The following is a 24,258-nucleotide window of genomic DNA, read 5'->3' as shown; positions in this document are numbered from 1 at the left end:
AGCCGTGACTCGCTTCCGCGACTCTGCCTGCGATCACTGTGCTCCTGCTCCAGGCTCTGGCTGCAACTTGTTTCCAGGAATTGCATCCCACGTCTGCCTAGGCTCGGTCTGCTACCACTCTGGGTTCCAGCCGCAACGTGCTTCCTGTGCTGGGCTGGTCTCGTCTCATCTCGTCTCCTGCTGGACTGGTCTCGGACTCAGTTCTCCACTCCCTCCAGGTAAGGTAGTTTAAGAAGTTGATGGGAGGCAGAAAAACTGTAGCAAAGGGGAGAAAAGAAAGGAAAAGGAACTGGTGAGCAGAGGAGCTCTGGCTGGAGCATCTTGCTCTGCTGCCATTTTTATTTATGCCATTCAATGTCTAGACTACCTACCTGTTTGTAACAATAGTAAAGTGAGAAATGAGGAAAATATGAGCATTCTATTGTCCGTTTCATAACAATGTAGTTAGCTTTTGTTAGGATAGCTGTAACCATTATGAATGCTTGGCTGATCTCTAAAACCTCTTAATGGCTTCAACTTCGGTGTTTTATTGGTAGATGAATTATTGAAGCTTTTAAGATGCTGAAATAACAATAATATATGCATTTGATGTTTCTTGTTTACAAAGTAACAGACTCCTAAGAGATAAAACACTTTTTGATAATGAAGGTTTTCATTTACTTTAAGTGTCATGGAGTCATAGAATATTAGCAGTTTGGTAAGAGGTCTTTCAGGCCATTGTGACGTGCTGAGTATTGAACATCCATCTGCTCTAGTCCCATGTCCTAGCACTTGGCACACAGCCTCGTACGCTGTGGTGTTTCAAGTGATCACCTAAATACTAAAATGTTGTACTAAACAAAAAAAAAAAAGAAGGCAATGCAGATAGTGGAAATCGGGAGCAAAAACCGAAATGGCTAGAAAAACCCAGCAGGTCTGGCGGCATCTATGGAGAGAAAGCAGAGTTAACCTTTTCGGGACCAGTGCCCCTCCTTTAGAACTGATTTGTAGCTAGGAAAAGTTTGATATATATGCTGAAGGTGGAGTGGAGGGATGGGGAAGAATAAATGATAGTGAAGATGGAGTCCAGAGAGAGGGATCAGCGGTTAGGCAGATAAAGGAGTGGGTAACATTCGCTCACCCACTGGTCCTCACTTACAACCTCAAAAGCATCCACATCCAAAGGATCATCTTCCTGACTCCACATATCCCAATTTCAGCATATGCACCAACCTTTTCTTAGCTACAGTCAGTTCTGAAGAAGGATCATTGGACCCAAAATGTTAATTCTGCTTTCTTTCCAGAGATGCTGCCAGAGTTTTCCCAGCAATTTGTTTTTTGTTTTAAATGTTGTGATGGTTCCTGCCTCTATCGCCTTTCAGGCAGAGTGTTCCAAATACCCACCATCCTCTGGATGAAAGAATCCTTCCTTCAATCCCCTCAACCTCTAATCCAGTATATTCCTTGAGTTCCAGGGTTATCTGGAATTTTTGGTCCCACTATTCACCTTTTACAGGAACATGTCGGTGCTGCACTTTCATGATTTCCTTTTTGAAAGACTCCCACTGCTCTGATATAGATTTTCCTGTAAGTAACTGCTTCCAGTCCACTCTGGCTAGATCCTGTCTTATATTAAAATAGGTCTTCCCTCAATTCAAAGCCTTCAATCTGGTCTATCTTTGTCCTTTCCTAAAATCTTACTGAGTTATGGTTGCTATCCCCAAAAATGCTCCTCCACTGATACTACTTTCACTTGGCTAGTTTTGTTATCCAAAATTTTAAGTCCAGCTCCACCTCCTATCTTGTAGGACTGCCTACATACTTGCTTAAAATGTTCTCCTGGATGTAGTTTCGGAATTTTGCCTCCTGAGCCTTTCACGTTTTGTCTGCATTAATGTTGGGAATGTTGAAATCCCTTATTACCTTTTATTCTTTTTGCACTTCTCTGAAATGTGCCTACATATTTGCACTTCTGTCTCTTCCTAACTGTTTTGAGGTCTATATGGACACTTGAAGCAATGCAACTGTCTTTTCTTTATTTTTAAGCTCTACACATATGGCCTGTGTTGAGGAGCCTACTAAGGTATCATCCTTCCTTATTGCAGTAATTGACTACTTGGTCGATGTTTGACACTACCTCATTTACACCCCTTCTTGAAGAGCCTGAACATTTATACTTTGGAATGCCACCACCCCTACATGACATGCCTACTGTTATCTTACTGCAAGCTTGCCAAGCTCCCTGTGTCTTAATTACATACACCAGACTCAGTTGGCCTTTCTTCTATATTTGACTGCCCATGAGGGCATGATGTTTAGGTGACGTTTAAATGATTTCTACATGGCTGCTGTTTTGGAGGACTGAGGTGGGCCTTCTAGCTGCCACGCATCCTTGTGCGCGGTCTTTACATCACCATGTAAAATGTATTGTGCAGTGACCCCTTTGTGAAAGACAGAAATATAGACACAGCCATACATGTTGTGGGTTGGGTATGTATTTCAGAAGATGAGCAAGTATACAGATCAGGTTTTCACAAATCCACAAGTAATTCCACGCCCCTAACTACAGTAGATAACCTGTGACTTACAAGCTGCTTAAGAATTGCTTCAATTCACTTATCAAAGATTTTAGAATGTTGCATTGTTTTGGTGATGCACTTTCTAAGTGACAAAAACAGTCTTGAATTTTAAAGATCAACAAATGTACTTTAGTTGTTCTAAGTTTCACATTGTTATCCATGGTTAAAAAGTTATATAAAATTGTAGTCATATTGTTTATATTCCTTTTCTCCTTCAGATGAATCTTGGGGAAGCTCATTGTCAGTTCAATTATATGAATCAACACCTGATTTGAATGGGATGAAAGCTTGTATAAACAACATTTTAGTTGAAGAAAACTTGGCATGCTTCACAAAGAAGTAAATATCTTTTGCGTGCTTCTGTATATTCGACTTCTAAGTGATGTTGTGTAGATGTGATTTTGTTATTGCGCTGATTTTGGTTTTGAAACTCCAAACTGCTTTTAGGTTTTACAAGTTGTATTTTTATAACGTTGTTATGCAAATTAGAGTAACTGTTTGCCTTTGTTCTAAATGGAAACTAGTTTTGTGATTCATTTGACTCCTGGAATGGTATTTATTATCTGGGAGCAGAGAGTAACTTAGAAACACTATGGGTGGAACCTTGCAGGGATGTGGGTTATGGCGAGCTATGTGGCAGAACGGGTGACAAGTACAGCGAGACCCATCTCAATATCTGGAGCAACTCATGCCATTTTCTAATCTTTTGAAAAGTGGCATGATGAGTTGCTTGCTGGGCAGTGGCAAGATGCCTGTTGATAGGCATTAATGTTGTTGAGCACCTTGTTAATAGCACAACTCCCCTCATTAACTTCCAACCTCCCATCTTGTCAAACAAGCTCAATGTCACAAACTCAACAAGAAAGCCAGAGCAAGCATTCAACAGATTCAGGTTGGCTCTTGCTCCAAACATTGGAGATGGGAAATCAACATTTCAGGGCTCCATGGGCATTGGTCACAAACACCCAATGTCAATGACCATTGGCATTTGACATGTGCCAACCTCCTAAGAACCCTCATGGCACATTAGTTAGAATCAGGTGAATTCATAATAGACAACAAAGAGATGGCAGACTAGTTTAACAAATACTTTGGATCTGCCCTCACTAAAGAGGACACAAATAACCTTCAGGAAATGCTAAGGGACAAAGGGTCAAGCATGAAGGAGGAGCTGAAATCCTTTTGTCAGGAAATGGTATTCGGGGAAATTGATTGGGTTTAAACCTGATAAATCCCCAGGGCCTGATGGTCTGCATCCAAGAGTACTAGAGGAAGTGGCCCTAGAAATAGCGGATACATTGGTTATTATTTTCCTGCGTTCTGTGGACTCTAGAAGAGTTCCAGTGGATTGAAGGGTAGCTAATGTAACCCCACCCTTTTAAAAATGAGGAAGAGAGAAAATGGGGAATTATAGGGTGATTAGCTTGACAGCGGTGGCAGGGAAAATGCTGGAGTCAATTAAGGATGTAATAACTGAGTATTTGGACAATGGTCACAGAATCTGTCCTAGTCAGCGTGGACTCACTAAAGTGAAATCATGCTTGACAGATCTTCTGGAATTTGGAGGATGTGACCAGTAGAGTCGACAAGGGTGAGTCAGTAGATGTTGTGTATCTGGACTTTCAGAAGGCTTTTGACAAGGTTCCCCGCAAGAGATTAGTAAGAAAAATTAGCTCATGGTGTTGGAGGTAATATGTTGACATGGATAGAGAATTCGCTGGCAGACAGGAAGCGGAGAGTTGGAATACACAGGTCCTTTTCAGAGTGGCAGGAAGTGACGAGTGGGGTGTAAAGGGGTTCAGTGCTGGGACGCCAGCTGTTCATAATATGTTAACAATTTGGATGAAGGAATTGAATGCAACATTTCCAAATTTGCAGATCATCTTAAGCTGGGTGGCAGTGTGTGCTATGAGGAGGATGTTAAGAGGCCTTAGGGTGGCTTGGACAGACTGACTGAGTGGGCAGAAACTTGGCAAATGCAATAGGTTGCAAAAACAGGAAGGCAGATTACTATCTGGCAATTTAGGAAAAGGTGAGGTGCAGCGAGACTTGGGTGTCACGGTGGAACAGTCACAAGGTTGGCATGTAGGTGCTGCAGGCAGTGAGCTATGCTGGCCTTCATAGCAAGAGGATTTCAGTATCAGAGTAAGGATATCTTTTTGCACTTGTACAGGGCCCTGGTGAGGCCACACCTTGAGTATTGTGTGCAGTTTTGGTCTCCTAGGCTGAGGAAGGACATTCTTGCTATTGAGGGAATCCAGCGAAGGTTCACCAGACTGATGCCAAGGATGGCAGGACTCTTATGAGGAAAGACTGGATCCACTGGGCTTGTACTCTCTCTGGAATTTAGAGGAATGAGGGGGCATCGCATAGAAACATAAATCCTAATGGGACTGGACAGGCTAGATGCAGGAAGAATGTTCCCAGTGTTGGGGAAGCCCAGAACTATGGGTCACAGTCTAAAAATAAGGGGTAAGCCATTGAGGACTGATGTGAAAAAGAATTTCTTCACTCTGTTGTGAATCTGTGGAATTCTTCCCCCACAGGAACCTGTTGGGGCCGGTTCATTAGATTCATTCAAGAGGGAGCTGGACATGGTCTTTGTGGCTAAAAGCATCAAGGGATATGGAGAGAAAGCAGGAATGGGACACTGAGATTACAAGATCAGCCATGATCATATTGAATGGTGGTGCAGGCTTGAAGGATCGAATTGCCTACTCCTGTACTTGTTTTCTATGTTTCTGTCTCAGATCTACTTAGATCTACTTGTGCTGTTCATTGTTACACTGGTAACTATCGTTGTAATGCAGTGGCAAGGATGAGGATCCAAATGACGGACAGCGCGCCACCTATCTTGTCTCTCTTTTTGGCCCTGTTGTGGGTGGTTTCTCGGAGTGACAGAGAGACGGGTATTTCGGAAAATGAATGTGGTGGCGCTGCTGTTACTGTTGGTGCAGGTGAAAGGTGTCCTGAGCAAGTGACTAGCAGTACAGAGGTAATCCAGGTTAATGGTGTCAGGGACAACAAGGTGCAGAGCTGGATGAACACCGCAGGCCAAGCAGCATCAGAGGATGGAGGGTCTAGGCCCGAAACGTCAGCCTTCCTGCTCCTCTGATGCTGCTTGGCCTGCTGTGTTCATCCAGCTCTGCACCTTGTTGTCTCGGATTCTCCAGCATCTGCAGTTCCTACTATCTCTGAAATAATGGTGTCAGGGATTGGGGTGAGTGAGTGATTGAAGGGAAATGTTGCAGGCAGTAGTCAAAGTGCTAAAGCACAAGTCTTGATGGGCGATGTGTGCAATATCAGAGACCCAGAAATGGTGGCACTTCTGGTGGAGTGGAGAAGAATGTTGATCATCTTCCCACAGTGCTGGACATTCCTCCAGATGCCTGAGATTGCTTAAACCAAAGTGGCAGCCTTTTACCAGGCTTTTGAGAAGAGGAAGTCCTATGTCGTCAACACCACATCCAGCGGGACCCCAAGGACCCTGCCCCTGTCCCCAAAGTGGAGTGCTATTTTCCCCCATATGCCATGGCTACAGCAAATATCAGCAACCATATATGCTCCAGACTTACTGATGTCCGCTGAGTAGCAAATTGTTTCAGGAATGGTGCACGGTAACAGAGTGGAAATCAGAAGTGAGATCCGCTAATAGAGGCATGGTAGATTACATAAGAACTAGGAGCAGGAGTAGGCCGTCTGGTCCTTCGAGCTTGCTCCGCCATTCAGTAAGATCATGGCTGATCTTTTCGTGGACTCAGATCCACTTACCCGCGTTCTCACCGTATCCCTTAATTCCTTTATTGTTCAAAAAAAATCTACCTTTTTTTAAAAAATGTTTACTGAAGTAGCGTCGACTACTTCACTGGGCAAGGAATTCCATAGATTAACAACCCTCTGGGTGAAGAAGTTCCTTCTCAATTCAGTCCTAAATCTGCTCCCTCTAATCTTGAGGCTATGCCCTCTTGTCCTAGTTTCACCTGCCAGTGGAAACATCCTCTCTCCTTCTATCTTATCTATTCCCTTCATAATTTTATATGTTTCTATAAGATCCCCCCTCAATCTTCTGAATTCCCAATGAATATAATCCCAATCTACTCAGTCTCTCCTCATAAGCCAACCCCCTCAATTCCAGAATCAACCTAGTGAACCTGCTTTGCACCCCCTCCAGTGCCAATACATCCTTTATCGAGGAAGGAGACCAAAACTGCACACAGTACTCCAGGTGTGGTCTCACCAGCATCTTGTACAGCTGCAACATAACCTCTCTGCTTTTAATTTCAATCCCTTTAGCAATGAAGGATAAAATTCCATTTGCCTTCCTAATTACTTGTACCTGCAGACCTACCTTCTGTGATTCATGCACAAGGACACCCAGGTCCCTCTGCAAAGCAGCATGCTGCAACTTTTTACCATTTAACATTAGGGAAAGTTTGGTAAGATGTCGTGAGAGAATTCATTAGGCCTTGTGTTTTTAAACAAAAAAAATTCAGCCCTACTCTTAACTTCCGGCTATTTCAAGACTTGGAAGGCTTTTTGGGTCTTGTGCTGCTCCTGGATGTTCTCAGATCAGTTGGGAAATTGTGAATAAGGCAGGGCTTTTATTGAAGCATTTTCTCCGAAAACTCTGTTTGCTATCTTGTATGTTCGGTAGATGTTAAGATATTCCTGTTAGGTCTTAGAACTTTGCTGTATTATCATTTGGCTTGTTTCATCTCTAATTGGTGTTATTGTTAACATCAGAATTATCTGTAGCTTTACTATATTCCCAGAGATGGGGAAACGTGTCTTTATATTTTAAAAGTTTCTCACCTTTCAGTATCATTTTCTCACCTTTTTAAATATTACTTTCAAAGTAATTTCACAGATAATAATGTAGAGCACAGTAACAAAGCTCTGACGACTTCCACCAAGCAAATAAATGAAGCTGGAATAATAGGTATTCGTGACAATGTTGCAACTTGCCAACAGCTTGAAGAAATGGATTTTCCTGGGACAGTATCAAGTAGAAATGCTTTTGATAATGGTCAGCAAGTGGATGTGAAAGTGACATTTGTGGCTTCTCCCAGCAGTATATTTGTACAGACGTTAATGTCGCAATATCGGCTGAAAGAGTAAGTATTGCATCAATCCCCAAAGAAATACACAACGTTTGGGACTTGCTTTTGTGCACAATGCTGTTTCCTTCCCTGTTTCTCCAAGAAAGGAGTTATTGGTGCATGTGAAGAGGCGAAATAAGCAAATTGTTCTGGCTGTGTCCTAACCTGAGATGAACAGTTGAAGAATGAAGTTAATAAATTACAAATTTTCTTAGTGACGTATTTAACAACTCATTGTTGCAAGCCTTTAAATATTGACTGGAAGAGTATTTGCAGTTCTGCACCTCTGCAAGTGTTTAGTGTACAAGTGCATTGGTCTGTCAACTTCTGCACAGGAGACAAGATGTGGGATTTTCTTACCCACGTGCTCTCTGTATACTTAAGCTCCTAAATTGAGATCTTTTAACCGAGGAATCATTGGGCTGAGAATTCGTGCACAGTATCTTACTTGGTAACTGTTCCAACCTTGTACATCCCATACATTTGTTCCCAAAGGTGCAATAAGGCTGTATCTCAATCTGTGTTACTTTTATAGTGATGTGTGTAGTTACTTTATAGTACAGACGTACGATTCATGGTATATCCCCGAAGAAGGGAATAAGCAGCTCCTGTTCACTTTCATAATACGGAAAGTTACTAAACGAAAGCATTTTACCAGAACTGTGTATCTATTTTGTATAAAGACTGCATATTCCCTAATTGTTCAATTGGTGACTCAGTATAAATTTTGCAGAAACATTATGCAACAACATCTAAATTTATTAGATTAAACAATCTGTTTTAAGATTCAGAGCGGCACAGTGGCTCAGTGTTAGCACTGCTGCCTCACAGTGCTAGAGACCTGGCTTTGATTCCAGCTTTGGGTGTCACTGTGGAGTTTGCACACTTCTTCTCGGTGCTCCAATTTCCTCCCACAGTCCAAAGATGTGCAAGTTAGGTGGATTGGCCATTGGAAATTGCGCATAGTGTCCAGGGAGATGCAAAGTTACAGTGGTAGGGTGGTTGTGGGTGGGATGCTCTTTGGAGAGGTAGTGTGGACTTGATGGGCCAAATGACTGGTTTCCACACTGTAGGGATTTTTTTTTTTTTTTTTAAAAATCAACAATCAGGTTTTTAGAATTTTAAATGTGAAGAGTGAACTTTTAAAAATGTAAATTATTCAGGCTGTAAAAGACAAGTCATAGGAATGCAAAAGTGGTATAATATTCAGTAAAATATGAAATAAAATCTGTAAAATTTGACAGAGCAATCATGTTTGTTCCAGTTTGCAGGAAGAAATGAAAGTTGTATATTCATCATCGGACCGTGAAGTTGTTGAATGGGAGGAAAGTATGGACTGTGCATTACTGGCTTTTGAGCACAGAGAGTGGAGAAGAGGGAAAGTCACCAAAGTGATTTCAGATAAGTTTGTGGAGGTAATTTGTTGTAATGGGTGCTGCTTGCGTACCTGGTAATCACAAGATGTAGGAGCAGATGTAGGCCATTCAGCCTCTGGCATCAGCTCCGTCATTCAGTGAAGTCCTGACTGATTTGATAACCTTCTATTCCACTTTCCTGCCTGGAAACCTTGCTGATTTAAAAATCTGTCTTAGTCTTGAACATAGTTAACTACCCAGCCTCAACAGCCCTCTGCTAAAGAATTCCACAGATTCACTACCCTCTGAGGAGAAAATCTTCCTCCTCTGTCTTAAATGTTTCACCCGTTTATTCTGAGATTATGCCCTGTGGTGCTAAACTCTCCCACAAGGGTCTTCTGAAGAAGGGTCTAGGCCCGAAACGTCAGCCTTCCTGCTCCTCTGCTGCTTGGCCTGCTGTGTTCATCCAGCTCTACACCTTGTTATCTCAGATTCTCCAGCATCTGCAGTTCCTGCTATCCCTCAGAATCTTGTATGTTTCAATAAGGTCACCTCCCATTCTTAGTTTCAACTAGGACGTACTCAACCTAATGAACCTGTGCTCAAGACAGTCCTTCTGTATCTGCTGTCAGACTAGTGAACTTCCTACATGCTGCCTCCAAAGACTATATCTTTCCTTCGATAAGGGACCTAAAACTACTCAGCCAGCTATCCAACTATCGTTCAACTGGTGCCTTGTACAGTTTTAGCAAAACTCCCCTACTATTATACTACGTTCTCTTTGAAACAAAGGCTGTGATTCCATTTGCTTTCCCATTACCCACTAAACTTGAATGCCACCTTTTTGTGATTCACGCACGAGGACTCCCAAGTTGCTCTGCTCTGTAGCTTTCTGCAGTTGTTCTCCATTAAAGTACTATTCAGCTCGTCTATTCTTCCTGCCAGAAGGACAACCTCAATTTCTCATGTTATATTCCATCTGCCAAGATTCTGCCCACTCTTAACCAGCCTGTGTCCTTGTGTACACTGCCAAGCTCCCCACCTATTTTTGTTATGCACATTTGGCTATATTACATTCACGTTCCTCACCATGTATTGTAAATAATTGTGCCCCTAGCACTGATCCCTCTGGCGCTCCACTAGTTACAGGTTGCCACCCTGAAAATACTGCCCCCCCAATGCCACTCATTTCTATTAGCAAATTCTGTGAGCCAGTATTCTATCTCCATCAGCACTGTATGTTTTGATAAAACATGGGTATTGATGCACAGCTTTGTACGCTAGAGAATTTGGATACATATCATATGCAGGTTTTTGTGCTGGCCAGAAGTATCTAACCTGTATAATGGCGAAGCTTTCCCCGTTTACCATGTTTGCCATTGGGCTGGGGAATGAGAGTGTTATTTAAAAATAAACTAGCAAGAGTGCAAGAAAGGCTTTCTTTTGGGATGCCATACTTTAAGTTGTTTTTGTGTCTTGGAAAATTGGGTAGTGTTATTAGACTCCTAAGACTTTGACTGTTTTTAAGACCAACTTCTAGTGGATTAGTTTTCAGTTTTATCAACAACATTAACTAAGTAAATTTATAGGTAATAAAGCTTTAGAACAATTGTAGGTTGAGTTTAGTGGTTTCTACCATTTTAAGCTGCATACATAGATTTCAAAGACACTTTCTTTTCTCTTTTTATAAAACACCTTTGTGCCTCAAAAGTACAAATTGTGGCACAACAACTGTCAACTCGCTTTGTGGAAATTCAGGAAAATATTGGCAATGTCAATTCTAGAAATCGCATGTTTCTTTTACCTACCCAAAACTGTTAAAGCTGAGAAGACATTCCACAAGGTGGGCTTGGAATCTTTAAATTTCAAATCTTCCAAAAAGGCGCATCTGTGAATCATTTGAGGCAAAATGTCATGTTGACTAGGCAAAAACTGATTGATTTAACACTTCTGTGATCACGCAACTGGAGGCAGAGGGGTACTTCATGCATCTACACAGACAAGCCCTGTACAAAATCTGTATATTTGAATAAGATCACCAAGTAAAAGTAACATTTGTGTCAAGTGCCAAGCAATGAATAAATCTGCAAACAGCTATGAAGACCACTGGTGTTTCCTTTTATATTTCTGCTTTCATGATGTTGAGAAATTGAGTTGTTTAAGCTGTACTTGTATGAATCTGTAATGCTTAAATTTGGACTGTTCCAGTTTTGTTTACCCTGTGGGTATTTTAACCAAAATGAAAGTTAGATCCAACCTTTTGGACACACTGTATAGCTTTCTTTTTTGGAATTTCTCAGTGCCTGTTTAGTGCATTTAGGGAATGCAGTTTTAATTATTTCCTCCATTTGGTTTAAATTGAAGATACTTTTCATGATAATGAGATAGTCCACTAACTGGAGGAACACATTCCATCTAAGTAACATGATTGCATACCAACATTACTTCTAAAGGTTTGCCACCTGGAGACACTTACTGGAGAGAGAACATTGTCTTTTTTCAAAAAAACCTCAAGTTCTGGATGTGTATGTTCCCTGAATTGGATGGATTCCTATACATGGTGTGTGGAATACACTTCTAATCCTTGTAATATTGTATTAAAAAATGGTTGTCGTTTTTGAGCGTTTGTCAAAGCTGCAGCAACCTCATTTTAGGAAAAAGTTACCATATCAAAATAAGCCATGGATAGATTTTTGTACTGGCATATTGTTTCACAGGTTTTAGTGACATCATGTGGTTTGATAGAATGGAATATGTACACTCCTGAAATTAGTTACTTTTGCAGGTATTCTATTATGACTTCGGAAATAAAGAAACAGTGAACACCAGCATGATACGACAACTAAAAGAAGAGTTCCGATTTGAACCTCTGGCACTTGAATGCTCTTTATCATCCATTAGGTAACTTCTAAATGCTCTAGTTTGTCATTTTGGGTGAATATTAAAAGTTACTTTTTTCTTTTGAAGATAACAAATTTTGTTTTGCATCTTCTGGGTAATAAAATGTCTGAAGTGCTTAACAAGAGCCTTGTTTCTTGAGCAAAATGACACCTGCCCGCGTAAGATAATGTTGGATCAAATGATCAGAAGCTTGATCCAAGTAGTAGGTTTTTATGGAGTCTCCTAAAGTATGGAAGCAAGATGGAGCAGCAGAGTGTTTAAAGGAATTCTAGATCTTAAGACCTCGGCAGATGAAGGCACAGCCACCAATGATAAAGCAATTCAAATTGGGGATACCTTTTGGGGGTGCAGATACATGCATGCAAATTTATATCAGAAATAGATCATTTGTCAATTTGAGACTGCTCCATCGTTGGAATGGAAATTTGAATTCAAAATGGAATTTGAATTGAATAAAAGTCTAATTAGAAGTGTGAGCATGAAACCATTGTCAATTATCAGGAAAAACCCATCTGGTTCACTAATGTCCTTGAGGGAGGGAAATCTGCCATCCATACCTGGTCTAGCCTACCTGTGACACCACACCCATAGCAGTGTGGTTAACTCTTAACTGCCCTCTCCTCAGTTAGGGATGAGAAATGAATGCTGGCTTAGCTAATGATGCCCACATCCTGTGAATGGATGACCAAAAAAAATTGCTACTGGTAAAATTAGGTATGCTATTATCTTCTTCTTTTTCTGAAGAAAGCCTCTGAATGTATTTGCTATGAATAATTAAGTCAAAATGTGGATGATTTTGTTTTAGACCAGCTGGAGGGAGCTTAAATTGGACAGCAACATCATGCGACTTTCTAGGAGACATTCTGGTTGGGCGTTCAGTACTTATCAACATTGAGGTCTGTTCATCAATAAAAATAGGCTTACAATTAAAAGTCAAATGTTTTGAAACTTGATTAATTGATATTTTGCCAAAAGGAAACCGGAGCATCGTTTGTTTCTCCCATACTTGAAGCTCTATTGCAAATTACACTGATGTCCGCTACATATGGAAGTCCTTTACTTTTACTTCTCTTGCCTCTAAGTCAGAGTTATCCAATCTTTTGGAGATACGGGCTAGTTCGTTGTGATGCAGATAATATGCAGGTCATGTCTGATGAAGGGTATACCAATGTTATACCTTTTTAGTATAACTGCAAAGCAAAGTGCTTGTCCTGAAAGTTGTACTGTAAAAGCATCCTAACTTGCGTGATGTTTCATGTTGGTAGCTATTGTGTTTCTCTCTTTTTGCCCTCACCTTCATTTCATGGTCTCCTTCTGTTTACTTCCTTTTTCTCTCCACATTTTCCTACTGCTCTTGTGTTATTTCCCCACTCTTTCATTATACATTTGGGTAATGAAAGAAAGCAGAATTAAGTGGGTTGGCAGACTAAAGGTATCCAATGTTCAATTTGAAAATCTTCAGCTAGATCTTTGTGGGCATGTGACCATTCTTTGTTCTAGGTGAGCTGTCAACAGCTGCTATGCCTAATAAGAGATTCGTTAGGTAAGTGATGTTGTATGAAGAGGTTTCCTTTGAGTGGGAAATAAGCAGCTTAACTGTTTGTGGGAATTTTTGAAACTAACTTTATATTTAACCTTAGTTTTGTCAATAGGGCTGCATTTGAATTGGAGGATTTCTGCATTTCCTTCTTCAGTTTACACACTTAAGATTGTATCCCTGAGTCAGGAGCTGACAGGAAAAGGAATATTTACTCTGCCAAAAATGCTGAATGCAACACTGCCTGAAATTTCGATTTAAAAAATTCTCAAAAACTAGTTAATCAGCTGCTTTTACCTGTTGTTCGGATCAAAAGGTGAAGCTTCTTTATGGCTGATTTTTGACCTGTGCATTGGGCACCCTGATATATTACATATATTATTTCTTTTTTAAAAGCTGTGGATTGTTTGGACACTTTGGTAATTTGCATTTTCCAGCAGAGCAGATATAGCAGGGAATTACTCAGCTGATGCCATATGAGACATTTGCATTGACAAAAGCTGACTCCATTCTTTTTGGCCCTCCTGTTGGGGAAACTTGCAAGCTAATGTAATATTGCTGGATAGTTAATCTTGAAGTTATATAGTCTTGCCAATCTGTAATTTCTCTGAATTGGTTTCATAAATAGAACCTAGCACTTCAACAATTCTAAAGAGCGCTTGTATTTAAACTTTTTTTTTGCAAACCTGCAGGAAACATCTTCCAAATCACCTCTACCAGTGAAACTCTATGCTAAGGATGAAATTGAACAGTTTATCAACATAGCACAATACTTGGTCAAGAAAGGTTTGGCCTTGCCTCAGAAAATGTAACTAATTCTTTTATTTTGAGTTAATGTTAATATTGAATTTTACCAGAATAATTCACTTTGAGAAGGAACCACTATCAATTGTCAAAAAACCCATCTGGTTTACCGATGTCCTTTGGAAAGGAAATCTGCCGCCTTTGCCCCATCTGGCCTACAAGTGACTCCAGATCCACAGTCTTCTGGGCAGTTAAGGTTGAGCAGTAAATGTTGGCCGAGCGAGCAATGCCCATGTCCTGTGGATGAATGAAGTTACAATTAAATGGTTTGGAGATAAATTTGCAGGTGGTGGTGTTCCTATATACAAGCTGCCCCTGTTGTTTGTTTTTTGGGTGGTAAAGGTTTTAAGAGGTACTGTCAAAGTGTTCAATGTTGATTTTGGGGTTGGGGGTTTTGTGATTACAGTTAGCAAATATAGGTAGTTGACAAGTTGTAACAATTTTGAGTTTATTGAGCTTGTTAAGCAGCAGATTAAATATGATATATGAATGTGACAAAAGTATATAATTGTGAGAAATGTTTACCAATCCTGAAGCTGTGTAGTAGAATGGCAGAGCAGGGGTGATGGTTTTGAAGTGGTAGAGTTTCTGTCCCTGATGTTATGCAGACTTCGGTGGTTTTAAAATTTTCTGTCTTTTCCTTGGGCTAGTGGAGAGGAAAACCTGATCATCTCCCAAGAAGAAGGTGGCATGTTCTGTGAATTCATGCTGTTTCCCCCTCTCTCCCTGCTGATGACATACTTTTCTATTTTGGGTGCCAGCAATCTATGTTGTGGCAATAATTGCCTGTTCAAACCGTCTCAGTAAAATAACTGTTGGCAGTTACTTAGGCCAGGATGACTGTTGTCTCCTTATCCACCTCAATTTTTGAAGGCTGGTCTCCATTCCTTCTAAAACCAAAAGCTGCTTACTTTCAAAGCACTGTATTCATAATTGAATAGTGTGGTATACAAGAGATTTTTGTTCATGCTTGTAGAAGGCTAGTTACTGCTGTAACACAGTTGAATGAAGACTTAACACCAGCAATACTAAATATGGAATACCAAGCGAATGCTGTTTTAAAGGGGGCCCATTTCCACCACTAGTGAGTTGCAGTGCATCTAGTAGACGCACTCCAGTCACTCCGTTGGTTGTGAAGGGAGTGAATGTTAAAGGTGGTGGATGGAACATGAATCAAGTGCTTGCCGTGTCCTGGATAGTGTCAAGCTTCTTGAATGTCGTTGGAGTTGCACTTACCCAGGCAACTGAGAGGTATTTCTTAACACTCCTGACTTGTGCTGTGTCGATGGTGGATAGGCTTTGGGAAATTGTAAGGTGAGTTACTTGCTGTAGGATTCCTAAATCCTGATCTGCTGTTGTAACCACAGTATTATGTGGCTAGTCCAGTTCACTTTCCGGTCAATGATTATCCTCAGGATATTGATAGTGGGGGATTTGCTGATGATTTGAATGTCAAGGGGTGAAGATTGAATTCTTTGACGGTAGTCATTGCCTGTTTGGTACATCAAGCCAAGCCTGTTTGTTGTCCAGGTCTTTGCATTTGGCCATGGACTAATTCAGCATCTGGAGAGTCACATATGCTGAACATTATGCAGTTGTCCCCACTTCTGAGCTTGGAATGGAGGAAAGGGCATTGAAGAATTTGGCCTGTGGCACTGCGCTGAGAATCACCTGCTGAGATGGCCTGTGACTGAGATGGTTGGCCTGACACAACCACAACCATTACCTTTATTCTTTATGATAGGTGTGACAGAGTTTTCTGATTCCTATTGAGCCCTGTTTTCTTAGTGATCGTTGATTGTTGCCAGCCAAATACTGCCTTTATGTCAAAGGTAGTAATTCTTGCTTCCCCTCTTGTCTGTGTTTGGACTCTGGTTGTAATGAGGTCAGGGGCTGAGCAGGTCAAGTGGAACCTAAATGAAGTCAGGTGAGTGGGTTATTGTTAGACAGGTGTCACATGATACTATTGTTAATGTCAATTTCCATCAGTTTGGTTGATAATTGATTACTGGAATGGTAATTGGCTGGATTGAATTTGCCCTGCTTCTTGTGTACAGGACATACCTGAGCAATTTTCCACATTCCACAGTAGTTGCTTGTGTTGCAATTTTTAGAAAAAATCATTCAAGGGAATTTAATGCCTGTCCTTTGTTGCCCTTGAAGGTAGTGAGCTGCTGCCTTGAACTGCTGCAGTCCATGTGCTGTAGATAAACCTCTTGCACTCATTCAGGCAAGTGGGGAGTATACTATCAGACTCTTGACTTGTGCCTTGTAGATGATAGGAAGGGTTTGGATAGTCAGGAGAGTTACAAGCTGTCGTATTCCTAGCTTGTGACTTGCTCTTGTAGCTACTGTATTTAAGGCTGGTCAGTGGTGACCCCAGGATGATGATAGTGGCGGATTCAGTCATGGTAACACTGTTAAATGTCAAGGGGTGATGGTTAGATTGTGTCTCACTGGAGAAGGTCATTGCATGACATCGTGGTGTGGATATTGCTTGCCACCTATCAGCCCAAGCCTCAATGTTGCCTAGGTCTTGTTGCATTTGGACCTGGACTGCCTGAGTGTCCGAGGAGTTGCAAATGGTGCTGAACATTTTGCAAACGTTCCCCAGTTCTGATCTCATAATGGAGGAAAGGTCATTGACAAAGCAGCTGAGGATGGTTGGGTCTAGTCACTACCCAGAGGAGCTCCTGCAGAGATGTCCTGGAGATGAGATGACTGATCTCCAATAACAGGGGGGTGGGGAACATGATTAAGATATGAGAAGCATTGATTGTAGACAGGAAGAAACCTTCCCCTTGGTGGAGTGGTCAGTGTCTAGGGGGGCTAGATTTAAGATAAGGACAGGAAGTTCAGAGGGAATATGTGGAAAATATTTTCGCAATCCAGACGTTAGTGGGAATCTGGAACTCGCTGCCTGTAACTGTGGTAGAGGCGGAAGACCTTGCAACATTTAAATAGTATTTAAATGTACTCTTGCAATGCCAAGGCATACAAGTCTATGGACCAAGTGCTGGAAGATGGGAAGAGAATAGTTAGGCATTTGTTTTTGACCATTGCAGACTTGATGGGTTGAAAGGCTTTTTTCTATACTATAGTCTTCTATGACTAACATCAACCATCTTCCTTTTGATTTAGACTTGATTCTGACCAACAACCGACTAAAGTCAACATCTATTGACTTTACTTTTGGTAGGGCTTCTTGATGCTATACTCTTGATAAATGTGGCCTTGACGTCAAAAACAGTCATGGTTGCCTCACCTATGGAATTCAGTTTTCTGGTTAAAGTATGAACGGATGTGCTAATAAGGTTAGAAGTGGAGTTGCCCTGTCGAAACCCAAACTGGGCATCAGTGACCATCTTATTGCTGAGCAGCTAATACTTGATAGCCCTGTTGATGACATCTCCCATCACTTTCTTGATGATTGATGAGACTGATAGGGTAAGAATTGGCCAGGTTGGATTTGTCCTGCTTTTTGTACGGGACGTATCTGGACAAATGTCAGTATTGTCAGGTAGATGCTAGTGTCATTACTGTGCTAGAACAGTTTGCCTCAGGATATGGCAAGCACAGGAGCACAAGTCATCAATACTATTGCTGTAATGTTATCATGGCCCCATAGCCTTTATAATGTCCACTGCCTCTAGCTAATTATAACTTCACGTGGAGTGAATCAAATTGGCTGAAGACTGGTATCTGTGATGCTGGGACCTCTGGAGGACACAGAGATGGATCATCTGCTTGGCGCTTCTGGCTGAATATTGTTACAAATGCTTTAGCCTTGTCTTTTTTGCACTGATGTGCTAGGCTCCACCACCATCCAGGATGGAGATACATGCGAAGCCATTTCGTCCAATGAGTTGTTTAATTGTCTACCAGCATTCACGAGTGAATGTGGCAGGGCTGCAGTGCTTGAATCTGATCAGTTGATTGTAGAATTGATTTAGATCTGTCTAACACTTGCTGCTTTATGCTGTTTCGCAGGCAAATAGTCCTGTTTTTTAAGCTTCAGCCGGTTGACACCTCATTTTTATATCTCCCTGGTGCCACTCTGGTCGTACCCTCCTGCGCACTTCTTTTGAACCAGGGTCGATCCCCTGGCTTGATAGTAATGGTAGAAGTTGGGGCAGGTGTACTATACTGATCTGTGAGGTTGCAGATTGTGTTGGAGCAGATTCTGCTCCTGTTGCTGATCATTCACAACAACGCACGGATAGTCTGTCTTGAACCTGTGCCAAGTCTGTCCCATTTAGTGCTTTGGTGCCATACTACACAACACAATGTAAGGTATTTTCAATGTGAAGGTGGGATTTTGTCTCCACAAGGTCTGTGTGATGGTCGCTGTTACTGATTAGTCAAGAACAGTTTCATCTTTGGCTGTCAGATTGATGAGGATGATGTCAAGTATGTTTTTTTTTCTCCATTGTGTTTCTTTCCTCACCACCTACCTCCGGACCTAGTCTAGCAGCTATGTCCTTTTGAACTCAACCAGTTCAATTAGTAGTTCTGCTGTTGAGCCACTCTTGGATATTGAAATTCCCCCACCCAGAGTATATTCTGTGCCTTTGTACCCTCAGTGCTGCCTTTAAGTGTTGTTCCACATGTAGGACCATTGATTCATCAGTTGAGGACAGTACATGGTAATCAGCACGAGGTTTGCTTGTTTGATCTTGTGCCATGCAACTTTTGAGAGTCCATCAGTTGAAGACCAGACTAGAACAGTTTTTGGCTCAAGACACACAGCTAATTCTGGAGCACAAGTCTGCAGTACATTTGCTGAAATATTGTCAGGATCTGCAAACTTTGCAATATCCGTTGTTCCTTCATGTCACTTAGCGTGTATCATCTTGTTTGAAGGCTGGCATCTTTTGATGTGGAGATTTCAGGAGGAGCTAAGTGGATTGACCACTTGACACTTCTAGCTGAAGGTACCTTGAAGTGCTTAGCCTTGTGTCTAGCCCTGATATGCTATACTCCTCCTAGACGTGAGGAAAGTTTGACTGTCTGGGTGTTTATTCATTGGAGTTTAGAAGAATGAAAGGTCATCTAATTGAAACGCTTGCATTCTTGAGAGGACTTGACTGCGTGGATACTGAATAATATTTCCTCTTGTGGGATAGACTAAAATAGGGGTACAATTTAATAATAAGGGAAGTGTCATTTTGATTTTCTTTCTCAGGGCTGAGTCTGGTGGAGGCAGATTGTTGAACACTTGTAAGGCAGTGGTAGATATAATTATTTTAATCAACCTGTTCAGACATTTTTATGACACATGGATGGGTGGGACTTGAACCAGAACCTTCTGGTTCAGTGGTTGGGGCTGTACCACTGCCATAAGAGTCCTTAGGTAAATGTAACCTTCACCTAATAAGGATGCTCTCATTATTGGGCAGGTGGGAACTTAGAGTTGAGGTCACAGTTAAACTAGCCATGATCCAATTGAATGCCTGAGCAAGCTAGAGACGTTAACTCATCTCTTCGTATGTAAGGCTATATTAATAATTTTGTGGATGTTTTATGTTGTAATTGTGCATATTTAACATTGTTGTCAATTTGCCTCTGCCAACCAATTAAACATTATTACCAAATCGGCAAGGAGATGGCAGCTGTAATCGGGCATGCTTATAAACAGCATGTACTAAAGTTAGCATTTTGATTCATAAAAGTTCTGGTTGGAAAGATCCTTTAACTGAAGATAAAGTATTACTAGGGGGAAAATGTCTAATCTACAACACAGTTGCTACAGCTGAGTAATTTCAATGTGGCATCAAAACTCCTGGAACTTTTAATAGATGCAGGTTACATTGAGTGAATCCCAGTTCTACTTAGTTTGACTTTTAAATAGAATATCTATTATAATTCAGCCTTTATGATACTTCAGTTTAGATGCTTTTCACTTAATTATCTGCTGGTTGCATCTCTAGTGATAGCTGTTTAATTCAGTTCCCAGAAGAGCTTCACAAAATGTTGGCCCTCTCGTGACATCCTGTGTTTTTCACCAGCTGTTAGGCATTCGTTCTAAAGTACAGCTGCACTTTGGCTTCTTTTACTAGTTTGTCATAATTCAATTCCATTCTATCTTTAGGAATCATGTACCACCTTATTTTGTATAGCTTTGTGATTTTTTAGCTTTGACCAGGGGCATATTCACTGATCACTGATTTCCAGTTAAGGCCTTTTAGTTTTTTCAAAATGTGCTATTAATATTTAGATTTTTGATTTCTGCAGTCAGTATTCTAGATAACCCATGCTTGGTCCATTCTTAATTTCGTACTTAAAGGGTCTGCGTGTTGTGGAGTTTTCATTCTGATCGAAATCACTTGATCCAAAATTAAAATATGGTTTGCACAGCGTAAATGCTGCATAAATCAAACTTGCTTTTTATACAAGTAATGTGTGGAACATCGATCTTCTTTTCCTATAGTTTAGTTTGTCCATGGAAATCTCTGACCCATGTGAACAATCAACTGCATATGCTTTACTGCTATTAGACAGTCCTCAATGTCTCTATTTAGCTGCAGTATTAAATGCATTAGGAAAATCAATCTTGACAGCTGTTGCAGTGACAGCTATGTAAGGGTCCTCTTCCTTTCTGAATGTTGTACTAATTCTTTTATGTTTAGGTAGATTCTGGTGAATGGGAAATGAGGAAAAATTACTTGCTAGTCCTTCATTGTTTTGTGCATCTTACATGCTTATCTCTTAAACATCTGCCCCCTGGTATTTTGGAAAGGCATTCATTTAAAAGTTTAGTTGATGTCAGTTTACATTTAACTAAGAACAATGGTTTTGACGTGCTTGCAAATGATACAAAGAATGAAACTCCTATCAAGTGGGCAGTCTCTTTCAAGGCAGTAAAATTATGGAACTTTATTTGCCAAAATATATCCATGTACTTAATGACACTTTTTGTGAAATAGGCTATTTAATCTGAAAGTGTGGTTATTAGTATAAAAGTTAAGTTGCAATTTCATAGTAACTCGCTGAGGCTTCAGCTTAACTTGGCTTCAGTGTACAGAATTTTATGTATGGTTAGTAGATTGAAGTCAACTTTCCACATGCATTTACATGTTGAAGTAATGTCTTGTTAATATTTAGTATGTTTGTACTGTTCAGTGATCAGTCTATTTGAATTATTTAAACTTGTAAGCTTTATAAATTTGTAACCTGAATAAACCATTGCCACATTCTATGGATAACAATCAAATAATTGTAATTATTGAGAACATCTGAGAATGATAGTTGTTGCTCAAGTAAAATACTTTTACATTCAAAACTTCAGTAAAATAAACTACTGTTCTAGAAATTATTTATAAAATTGATTTTTGGTAAAGTTTTAGTTACTTTAGATTTGGTTGCAGTTGGTTTTAGTGATGTACATCATTGTTTCAAGTATGGAAGCTATAGTTGTTTGGCATAAAATGCATTCTTTACTTAGAGTCACAACTTTGATTTCAGACCTGACCCATTTATTGTGTTCACTTCAAGTTCAACTGCACCAGATTGTAGACCACTACAGACTGATGTGAAGCAAAGTGACCAGGAACAGCCATTGGACCAAGCAACTGAAATTGGATATGAAATACTCAACAATCATGAAAATCATCTGTCATCCAAAAAAACATACAAACCAGCTGTCCTACCAAATGTGAATATCTTCAACGTTGAAATAACTGGTGTTGATGATAATGGTATCATCTATGGAATGGCAGTATCAATGAGTAAGTTATAGACCATCGACGCTGTCAATAAAAATGCTAAGCCATGCTTGGTTGAACCCTTCTGATAATTAAAATCTAAACACAACACAGGTCCCCAGTCTGTTACAGCAGGAGTAGAAATCCCCTTCTAATAATTAAACCAGAAACACCTAGAGAAGCTTGCCTCACCACATGTAATCTGTTTAAAAAGGAGTGGTTAAATGAAAGAAAATCCCTGATATTCACTTTTCAAGCAACAAGTGACAATTCACTTATTTAACCCTGACAGTGAAACAAATTAATAGAACTACTAACAAATCAAACCATTTCCTCTTAACTACCAACTATTCCCTAACTAAGCAAAATTCTACTGGTATGCTGTTCCAACAAACCCAAATCCCACTTGAATAAACCCAAGTAATAAAAATAAATTAAAATTAGACTCTCAAAAGTTTATACAGGGTGTGTCTTCCAGTATGTTCTGCCTCCTCTGCTGTCTGTCCAGTCATAAGTGCCTTTCTTCTACTGATCCTTCTGTCAGGTTGTTTTGTCTGAATTCTGTGAGGACTTTTAGCTAGAAGTGCTGTGGTACCTTTTTATGACTAGATGGTGCTGTCTTAAAGCGTAAAAATTTGAGATCCAGATATTTACTGTTCAGATGGCAGTTTGCTCTCGCACCGATTTTCAAAAACCCTCTTCTTAAATACCCCTGATAACCTGTCAGTTTTCTTAGTGGATTGGTCTGAAGTTGTCAAAACCATCAGATTGAAATTTGATTAGTTTTCAATCTCTGTAAACGTTTGGTTTAAGTTAATTGGCTGATCTTCAAACCAGTTGCCAAAACATCAAAACAAGCCCAAGGTTTCCAATCACAAAGTCAATTGATGCACGTATCAATTTCAGAGCTGTCTGTACCTCTTCAGCTGCTTACAGATGGAGATTTAGATGAAAACACAAGCTTAGAAAAGCACGTCACCCCTTAAAGGGACTATGCACTTGTAACAAATTCTAACTTACTGCCTTCCAATTCACAAGTACTCTGCTTACTTTATGTTGCAAAGTTATGTAATGTTGATGGTGGTATGATCCCTCATTGTAAAATTTTATGGTGGCTATAAATGTATGTCTTTAATCTCACAAATAAGTGTTTAAAAAAAAAACACACTGATCCAATGATAGTCCTTTTGATTTAGTTCCATATTGTTTTCTCACTTTCCTTTATCACTTCTATTTGCCTCATCTTCATACTTTGACTTGATGAACAGGATTTATAGTTTTGGTATTTAATATATTTCCTGTATCTTTGACACCTAGTTGATTTGGGGGGTGGGGCATAGATTCAGTAATGCCATTGAATGTCAAAGGCCAGTCGTGGGTTGTCTCTTATCAGAGATGGGCATTACCTGGCATTTGTGTGGTATGAATGTTACTTGTCAGCGCAAGCTTGGATATCCCCTTTCTTTGTAGTCCAGAGATTTATTCAGAGTAACAACAGCTAAAGACTCAAATTTTTGTTTTTAGCACTAAATAAACAGAAACTTGCTCCAAACTTGCCTCCTGTGCAATGTTGTTTGGGCTTGTCAGAGAGGCGGAATGGTGGAAGTGATAAATTCTGATCTTCCTGTCTCCAAGTGATTGTTCAGCCTCCTTTTTTATCCTGAGCTAGCTAGCGTGAACCTGTTGGGGCACAGTTCCACATACCCCACTCAGTGCTTGCTATGTGAGTGATTCATTCAGTTAATATTAATTGAGATTTTGCTTGCACCTGCTGGGTCCATAGGCATAGGGACTGGCCATGCATCTCTTGCATCAGGACTGCTCTAAGCCTCGAATAGAGACCTCCTTGAGGTGTTTGGCCCAGAAGTTGGATGTGGCCTGCAAGTTAGTTTCCTTTGGCTGGTCAAGGAGACCTACATATCTGTACAATTCCATTCAAATTGGTTTCGAGGACAGGGAGCTGCATATCATTTAGTGAATTCTCTGCAGTACCCTGTCAAACCCAAGAATGATTGGACCCCAACACACCATTTGGGTTCTAATTCTTGTAACTTGTAACATCACACCCTTCCCCACCTCCCCCAAACACCCATTTCTGAGTCAGTCCCAAGAATTAAGCCACCACCTGTCCAGTCTAAACTTAAGGTTAACCTTCATCCCCTAACCCATAACAGTTGTAGCAACTCACTTGGGAGATTTGGGTATTGTTCCTCAGTCTGAGAACAATGACAAATTATCCAGATATTGTACTTGCTGGCTGGGCAAGCTGAATCCTTTCAGTCCCTGTTGCCATGCACCGTT

General features: G+C 40.5%; 1 protein-coding gene across 1 annotated transcript in view; it reads left to right on the top strand.

Annotated features, from left to right (window-relative positions):
* Nucleotides 1-21,913: 21,913 nt before the first annotated feature.
* Nucleotides 21,914-24,258, top strand: part of LOC125483393 (RING finger protein 17-like) — a 103,264-nt gene continuing 100,919 nt past the window's right edge. Inside the window, exon 1 of the mRNA XM_048598435.1 lies at nt 21,914-21,981. The gene's annotated coding sequence lies outside the window, so the exon portion shown is untranslated. The remainder of the gene's footprint in view (nt 21,982-24,258) is intronic.

Source organism: Rhincodon typus, chromosome 6 (assembly GCF_021869965.1).
Source record: "Rhincodon typus isolate 14 chromosome 6, sRhiTyp1.1, whole genome shotgun sequence".
Classification (NCBI taxonomy): Eukaryota; Metazoa; Chordata; class Chondrichthyes; order Orectolobiformes; family Rhincodontidae; genus Rhincodon; species Rhincodon typus.
This window is presented reverse-complemented; position numbering and strand designations above follow the sequence as displayed.